Source organism: Triticum urartu, chromosome 7 (assembly GCF_003073215.2).
Source record: "Triticum urartu cultivar G1812 chromosome 7, Tu2.1, whole genome shotgun sequence".
NCBI lineage: Eukaryota > Viridiplantae > Streptophyta > Magnoliopsida > Poales > Poaceae > Triticum > Triticum urartu.
In genome coordinates, this window is record NC_053028.1 from 669,291,338 (window position 1) to 669,300,731 (window position 9,394).

The following is a 9,394-nucleotide window of genomic DNA, read 5'->3' on the forward strand; positions in this document are numbered from 1 at the left end:
GAGATCATCGAGGAGCATGTGGGAGCCAACATGGGTATCCAGATCCCGCTGTTGGTTATTGATCGGAGAGCGATCTCGGTCATGTCTACATGTCTCCCGAACCCGTAGGGTCTACACACTTAAGGTTCGGTGACGCTAGGGTTGTAGGGATATGTATATGCAGTAACCCGAATGTTGTTTGGAGTCCCAGATGAGATCTCGGACGTCACGAGGAGTTCCGGAATGGTCCGGAGGTAAAGAATTATATATAGGAAGTACTATTTCGGCCATCGGGACAAGTTTCGGGGTTATCGGTATTGTACCGGGACCACCAGAAGGGTCCCGGGGGCCCACCGGGTGGGGCCACCTTTCCCGGGGGGCCACATGGGCTCTAGGGGGTGCTCCTTGGCCTACATGGGCCAAGGGCACCAGCCCCAAGAGGCCCATGCGCCTAGGGTTACAAGGGGAAAGAGTCCTAGGAGGATAGGCACCTCCTAGGTGCCTTGGGGGGGAGGGAAACCCCCTTGGCCGCCGCCCCACCCTAGGAGATTGGATCTCCTAGGGCCGGTGCCCCCCCCCCTTGGCCCTCCTATATATAGTGGGGGAAGGAGGGCTTTCATCCCACGCCTTTGGTTGCCTCCTTCTCCCTCTCCAACACCTCCTCCTCCTCCATAGTGCTTGGCGAAGCCCTGACGGAGTACTGCAGCTCCATCATCACCACGCTGTCGTGTTGCTGCTGGTGCCATCTCCCTCAACCTCTCCTTCCCCCTTGCTGGATCAAGAAGAAGGAGACGTGGCTGTTCCGTATGTGTGTTGAACACGGAGGTGCCGTCCATTCGGTGCTAGGATCTTCGGTGATTCGAATCACGTCGAGTACGACTCCCTCATCCACGTTCTTTGAACGCTTCCGCTCGCGATCTACAAGGTACTAGATGCATCTAATCACTCATTGCTAGATGAACTCCTAGATGGATCTTGGTGAAACCGTAGGAAAATTTTTGTTTTCTGCAACGTTCCCCAATAGTGGCATCATGAGCTAGGTCTATGCGTAGTTCTTCTTGCGCGAGTAGAACACAATTTGTTGTGGGCGTAGATGTTGTCAACTTTCTTGCCACCACTAGTCTTATCTTGCTTCAACGGTATTGTGGGATGAAGCGGCCCGGACCAACCTTACACGTACGCTTACGTGAGACCAGTTCCACCGACTAACATGCACAAGTTGCATAAGGTGGCTGGCGGGTGTCTGTCTCTCCTACTTTAGTTGGAGCGGATTCGATGAAAAGGGTCCTTATGAAGGGTAAATAGAAGTTGACAAATCACGTTGTGGCTTTCACGTAGGTAAGAAAACGTTCTTGCTAGAATCCTACTTCAGCCACGTAAAACTTGCAACAACAATTAGAGGACGTCTAACTTGTTTTTGCAGCAAGTGCTTTGTGATATGATATGGCCAAAGTTGTGATGAATGATGAATGATCTATATGTGATGTATGAGATGTTCATGCTATTGTAATAGGAATCACAACTTACATGTCGATGAGTATGACGGTGACAAGATGATCATGGAGCCCCAAGATGGAGATCAAAGGAGCTATGTGATATTGGCCATATCATGTCACTATTATTATTTGATTGCATGTGATGTTTATCATGTTTTGCATCTTGTTTGCTTAGAACGACGGTAGTAAATAAGATGATCCCTCATAATAATTTCAAGAAAGTGTTCCCCCTAACTGTGCACCGTTGCTAAAGTTCGTCGTTTCGAAGCACCACGTGATGATCGGGTGTGATAGATCCTTACGTTCACATACAACGGGTGTAAGACAGATTTACACATGCAATACACTTAGGTTGACTTGACGAGCCTAGCATGTGCATAGACATGGCCTCGGAACACAGAAGACCGAAAGGTCGAGCATGAGTCGTATAGAAGATACGATCAACATGAAGATGTTCACCGACGTTGACTAGTCCGTCTCACGTGATGATCGGACACGGCCTAGCCAACTCGGATCATGTTATACTTAGATGACTAGAAGAGGGATGTCTATCTAAGTGGGAGTTCATTATAATTTGATTAGATGAACTTAATTATCATGAACTTAGTCTAAAATATTTACAATATGTCTTGTAGATCAAATGGCCAACGTAGTCCTCAACTTCAACGCGTTCCTAGAGAAAACCAAGCTGAAAGACGATGGCGGCAACTACACGGACTGGGTCCGGAACCTGAGGATCATCCTCATAGCTGCCAAGAAAGATTATGTCCTACAAGCACCGCTAGGTGATGCACCTGTTCTCCCTGCAGAACAAGACGTTATGAACGCTTGGCAGGCACGTACCGATGACTACTCCCTCGTTCAGTGCGGCATGCTTTACAGCTTAGAGCCGGGGCTCCAAAAGCGTTTTGAGAGACATGGAGCATATGAGATGTTCGAAGAGCTGAAAATGGTTTTTCAAGCTCATGCCCGGGTCGAGATATATGAAGTCTCCGACAAATTCTTCAGCTGTAAGATGGAGGAAAATAGTTCTGTCAGTGAGCACATACTCACTATGTCTGGGTTACATAACCGCTTGACTCAGCTGGGAGTTAATCTCCCAGATGACGCGGTCATTGACAGGATCCTTCAGTCGCTTCCACCGAGCTACAAGAGCTTTGTGATGAACTTCAATATGCAGGGGATGGAAAAGACCATTCCTGAAGTATTTGCTATGCTGAAATCAGCAGAGGTAGAAGTCAAGAAGGAACATCAAGTGTTGATGGTCAATAAAACCACTAAGTTCAAGAAGGGCAAGGGTAAAAAGAACTTCAAGAAGGACGGCAAGGGAGTTGCCGCGCCCGACAAGCAAGCTGCCGGAAAGAAGCCAAAGAATGGACCCAAGACCGAGACTGAGTGCTTTTATTGCAAGGAAAGTGGTCACTGGAAGCGGAACTGCCCCAAATACTTAGCGGACAAGAAGGCCGGCAAAACGAAAGGTATATGTGATATACATGTAATTGATGTGTACCTTACCAGTACTCGTAGTAGCTCCTGGGTATTTGATACCGGTGCGGTTGCTCACATTTGTAACTCACAGCAGGAGCTGCGGAATAAACGGAGAATGGCGAAGGACGAGGTGACGATGCGCGTCGGGAATGGTTCCAAGGTCGATGTGATCGCCGTCGGCACGCTACCTCTGCATTTACCTACGGGATTAGTTATAAACCTCAAATTGTTATTTAGTGCCAAGTTTGAGCATGAACATTGTATCAGGATCTCGTTTAATTCGAGATGGCTACTCATTTAAATCCGAGAATAATGGTTGTTCTATTTATATGAGAGATATGATTTATGGTCATGCTCCGATGATGAATGGTTTATTCTTTATGAATCTCGAGCATAATGCTACACATATTCATAGTGTAAGTACCAAAAGATGTAAGATTGATAATGATAGTCCCACATACTTGTGGCACTGCCGCCTTGGTCACATAGGTGTCAAACGCATGAAGAAGCTCCATGCTGATGGACTTTTAGAGTCTCTTGATTATGAATCATTTGACACGTGCGAACCATGCCTCATGGGTAAAATGACCAAGACTCCGTTCTCAGGAACAATGGAGCGAGCAACCAACTTATTGGAAATCATACATACTGATGTGTGCGGTCCAATGAGTGTTGAGGCTCGCGGTGGCTATCGTTATGTTCTCACCCTCACTGATGACTTGAGTAGATATGGGTATGTCTACTTAATGAAACACAAGTCTGAGACCTTTGAAAAGTTCAAGGAATTTCAGAGTGAAGTTGAGAATCAACATGACAGGAAAATCAAGTTTCTACGATCAGATCGTGGAGGAGAATACTTGAGTCACGAGTTTGGTACACACTTAAGAAAATGTGGAATAGTTTCACAACTCACGCCGCCTAGAACACCTCAGCATAATGGTGTGTCCGAACGTCGTAATCGCACTCTATTAGATATGGTGCGATCTATGATGTCTCTTGCCGATTTACCACTATCTTTTTGGGGCTATGCTTTAGAGACTGCCGCATTCACTTTAAATAGGGCACCGTCGAAATCCGTTGAGACGACACCGTTTGAATTATGGTTTGGGAAGAAACCTAAGCTGTCGTTTCTAAAAGTTTGGGGATGCGATGCTTATGTCAGGAAACTTCAACCTGAAAAGCTCGAACCCAAATCGGAAAAATGCGTCTTGATAGGATACCCTAAGAAACTATTGGGTATACCTTCTACCTCAGATCCGAAGGCAAGATCTTTGTTGCCAAGAATGGATCCTTTCTAGAGAAAGAGTTTCTCTCGAAAGAAGTAAGTGGGAGGAAAGTAGAACTTGATGAAGTATTACCTCTTGAACCGGAAAATGGCGCAACTCAAGAAAATGTTCCTGAGGCGCCTGCACCGACTAGAGAGGAAGTTATTGATGATGATCAAGATACTTCTGATCAAGCTCCTACTGAAATTCGAAGGTCCACAAGGACACGTTCCGCACCAGAGTGGTACGGCAACCCTGTCTTGGAAATCATGTTGTTAGACAACGGTGAACCTTCGAACTATGAAGAAGCGATGGCGGGCCCGGATTCCGACAAATGGCTAGAAGCCATGAAATCCGAGATAGGATCCATGTATGAAAACGAAGTATGGACTTTGACTGACTTGCCCGTTGAACGGCGAGCCATAGAAAATAAATGGATCTTTAAGAAGAAGACAGATGCGGATGGTAATGTGACCATCTATAAAGCTCGGCTTGTCGCTAAGGGTTATCGACAAGTTCAAGGGGTTGACTACGATGAGACTTTCTCACCGGTAGCGAAGCTGAAGTCCGTCCGAATCATGTTAGCAATTGCCGCATTCTATGATTATGAGATATGGCAAATGGACGTCAAAACGGCATTCCTTAATGGTTTCCTTAAGGAAGAATTGTATATGATGCAGCCGGAAGGTTTTGTCGATCCTAAGAATGCTGACAAGGTGTGCAAGCTCCAACGCTCGATTTATGGGCTGGTGCAAGCATCTCGGAGTTGGAACATTCGCTTTGATGAGATGATCAAAGCGTTTGGGTTTACGCAGACTTATGGAGAAGCCTGCGTTTACAAGAAAGTGAGTGGGAGCTCTGTAGCATTTCTCATATTATATGTAGATGGCATACTTTTGATGGGAAATGATATAGAACTCTTGGACAGCATTAAGGCCTACTTGAATAAAAGTTTTTCAATGAAGGACCTTGGTGAAGCTGCTTATATATTAGGCATCAAGATCTATAGAGATAGATCAAGACGCCTCATAGGTCTTTCACAAAGCACATACCTTGATAAGATATTGAAGAAATTCAATATGGATCATTCTAAGAAGGGGTTCTTGCCTGTGTTACAAGGTGTGAAATTGAGCTCGGCTCAATGTCCGACCACGGCAGGAGATATAGAAGAGATGAGTGTCATCCCCTATGCCTCAGCCATAGGTTCTATTATGTATGCCATGCTGTGTACCAGACCTGATGTAAACCTTGCCGTAAGTTTGGTAGGAAGGTACCAAAGTAAACGCGGCAAGGAACACTGGACAGCGGTCAAGAATATCCTGAAGTATCTGAAAAGGACTAAGGAAATGTTTCTCGTTTATGGAGGTGACGAAGAGCTCGTCGTAAAGGGTTACGTCGACGCTAGCTTCGACACAGATCTGGATGACTCAAAGTCACAAACCGGATACGTGTATATTCTGAATGGTGGGGCAGTAAGCTGGTGCAGTTGCAAGCAGAGCGTCGTGGCGGGATCTACATGTGAAGCGGAGTACATGGCAGCCTCGGAGGCAGCACATGAAGCAATATGGGTGAAGGAGTTCATCACCGACCTAGGAGTCATACCCAATGCGTCGGGGCCGATCAAGCTCTTCTGTGACAACACTGGAGCTATTGCTCTTGCAAAGGAGCCCAGGTTTCACAAGAAGACAAGGCACATCAAGCGTCGCTTCAACTCCATTCGTGAAAATGTTCAAGATGGAGACATAGAGATTTGTAAAGTACATACGGACCTGAATGTAGCAGATCCGTTGACTAAACCTCTCCCTAGAGCAAAACATGATCAACACCAGAATTCCATGGGTGTTCGATTCATCACAATGTAACTAGATTATTGACTCTAGTGCAAGTGGGAGACTGTTGGAAATATGCCCTAGAGGCAATAATAAAAGTATTATTATTATATTTCTTTGTTCATGATAATTGTCTTTATTCATGCTATAACTGTATTATCCGGAAATCGTAATACACGTGTGAATAATAGACACCAACATGTCCCTAGTAAGCCTCTAGTTGACTAGCTCGTTGATCAACAGATAGTTATGGTTTCCTGACTATGGACATTGGATGTCATTGATAACGAGATCACATCATTAGGAGAATGATGTGATGGACAAGACCCAATCCTAAACATAGCACAAGATCGTATAGTTTGTTTGCTAGAGTTTTCCAATGTCAAGTATCTTTTCCTTAGACCATGAGATCGTGTAACTCCCGGATACCGTAGGAGTGCTTTGGGTATACCAAACGTCACAACGTAACTGGGTGACTATAAAGTTATACTACGGGTATCTCCGAAAGTGTCTGTTGGGTTGACATGGATCAAGACGGGGATTTGTCACTCCGTATGACGGAGAGGTATCACTGGGCCCACTCAGTAATGCATCATCATAATGAGCTCAAAGTGACCAAGTGTTTGGTCACGGGATCATGCATTAAGGTACGAGTAAAGTGACTTGCCGGTAACGAGATTGAACAAGGTATTGGGATACCCACGATCGAATCTCGGGCAAGTAACATACCGATTGACAAAGGGAATTGCATACGGGGTTGTTTGAATCCTCGACATCGTGGTTCATCCGATGAGATCATCGAGGAGCATGTGGGAGCCAACATGGGTATCCAGATCCCGCTGTTGGTTATTGACCGGAGAGCGATCTCGGTCATGTCTACATGTCTCCCGAACCCGTAGGGTCTACACACTTAAGGTTCGGTGACGCTAGGGTTGTAGGGATATGTATATGCAGTAACCCGAATGTTGTTCGGAGTCCCGGATGAGATCCCGGACGTCACGAGGAGTTCCAGAATGGTCCGGAGGTAAAGAATTATATATAGGAAGTACTATTTAGGCCATCGGGACAAGTTTCGGGGTTATCGGTATTGTACCGAGACCATCGGAAGGGTCCCGGGGGCCCACCGGGTGGGGCCACCTGTCCCGGGGGGCCACATGGGCTGTAGGGGGTGCGCCTTGGCCTACATGGGCCAAGGGCACCAGCCCCAAGAGGCCCATGCGCCTAGGGTTACAAGGGGAAAGAGTCCTAGGAGGGAAGGCACCTCCTAGGTGCCTTGGGGGGGAGGGAAACCCCCCTTGGCCGCCGCCCCACCCTAGGAGATTGGATCTCCTAGGGCCGGCGCCCCCCCTTGGCCCTCCTATATATAGTGGGGGAAGGAGGGCTTTCATCCCACGCCTTTGGTTTCCTCCTTCTCCCTCTCCAACACCTCCTCCTCCTCCATAGTGCTTGGCGAAGCCCTGACGGAGTATTGCAGCTCCATCATCACCACGCCGTCGTGCTGCTGCTGGTGCCATCTCCCTCAACCTCTCCTTCCCCTTGCTGGATCAAGAAGAAGGAGACGTGGCTGTTCCGTATGTGTGTTGAACACGGAGGTGCCGTCCATTCGGTGCTAGGATCTTCGGTGATTCGAATCACGTCGAGTACGACTCCCTCATCCACGTTCTTTGAACGCTTCCACTCGCGATCTACAAGGTACTTAGATGCATCTAATCACTCGTTGCTAGATGAACTCCTAGATGGATCTTGGTGAAACCATAGGAAATTTTTTGTTTTCTGCAACGTTCCCCAACAGATTGCTATGATGATTGTTATGATCCAGTTGATTCTCTTGAAATATCCCTTTTTGATGATGCTTGCTATGCTTGTGGCCAAGATGCCAATATGAATTATGCTTATGGAGATGAACTTGCTATAGTTATTTATATTAAACATGAAATTGCTGCTATTGCACCCACACATGATAGTCCTATTATCTTTTTGAATTCTCCCGACTACACTATATCGGAGAAGTTTGCACTTATTAAGGATTATATTGATGGGTTGCCTTTTACCGTTGCACATGATGATTTTGATGAATATAATATGAATGTGCTTGCTGCTCCTACTTGCAATTATTATGAGAGAGGAACTATATCTCCACCTCTCTATGTTTCCAATATGATAAAATTGCAAGAAACTGTTTATACTATGCATTGGCATGTACTTTGTGTGCATGAATTGTTCTTTTATGACATGCCGATGCATAGGAAGAGAGCTAGACTTCGTCATTACATGATATATGTTACCTTGTGCTCACCACTAAATTGCAAATCATTGTTAATTAAAATTGGCTTTGATATACCTTGGGATCCGGGTGGATCCATTACTTGAGCACTATATGCCTAGCTTAATGGCTTTAAAGAAAGCGCTGCCAGGGAGACAACCCGGAAGTTTTAGAGAGTCATTTATTTCTGTTGATTGCTTTTATATAGTTTAAAAACAATAAAAATAAAGAGGGGAACCCAAAACTGTTTCAAAAAGAAAAGCCAAAGTGAGAGAGACAAGCATTGTTGAAGTGGGAGCTAGCCTTGAACTTTGTTCATGCTCATGAAAACTTTATGAATCTTGATTACAGAAACTTTTCAATAAAAATAATTATCCCCTTGTACAATTCCATTGTATTATAAAAATAATGTGCCAAGGTTTTCCTTTAGGATGTTTACATTTGCTTGATGGTTTGTATGGTGCAGGACAGAAACTTTGGCTATAGTGCGCAATTTTACATTTTTTTGATGGAACGTCAAATGGTTCTGATTCTTTTTGCAATGTCTTCCTATACAAATTTTTATTTTTACTAATTTTTTTAGAATTTTTCAAGTATCATAAGTATGGTGAATGTTCAGATTATTACAAACTGTTCTGTTTTAGACTGATTCTATTTTTGATGCATAGTTTGCTTGTTTTGATGAAACTATCAATTCATATCAGTGGGTTAAGCCATGAAAAATTTATATTACAGTAGACACAATGAAAAAACAAAATATGAATTGGTTTGCAACAGTACTTAGAGTAGTGATTTGCTTTATTATACTAACGGATCTTACCGAGTTTTCTGTTGAAGTTTTGTGTGGATGAAGTGTTAGATGATCGAGAAGGTCTCTATGTGAGAAGAAGGAAGAGAGGCAAGAGCTCAAGCTTGGGGATGCTCGAGGCACCACAAGTACTCAAGCGTCTAAGCTTGGGGATGCCCCAGAAGGCATCCCCTCATTCTTCAACAAGTATCGGTATGTTTTCGGATTCGTTTCGTTCATGCGATATGTGCAATCTTGGAGCGTCTTTTCCACTTAGTTTTCATTTT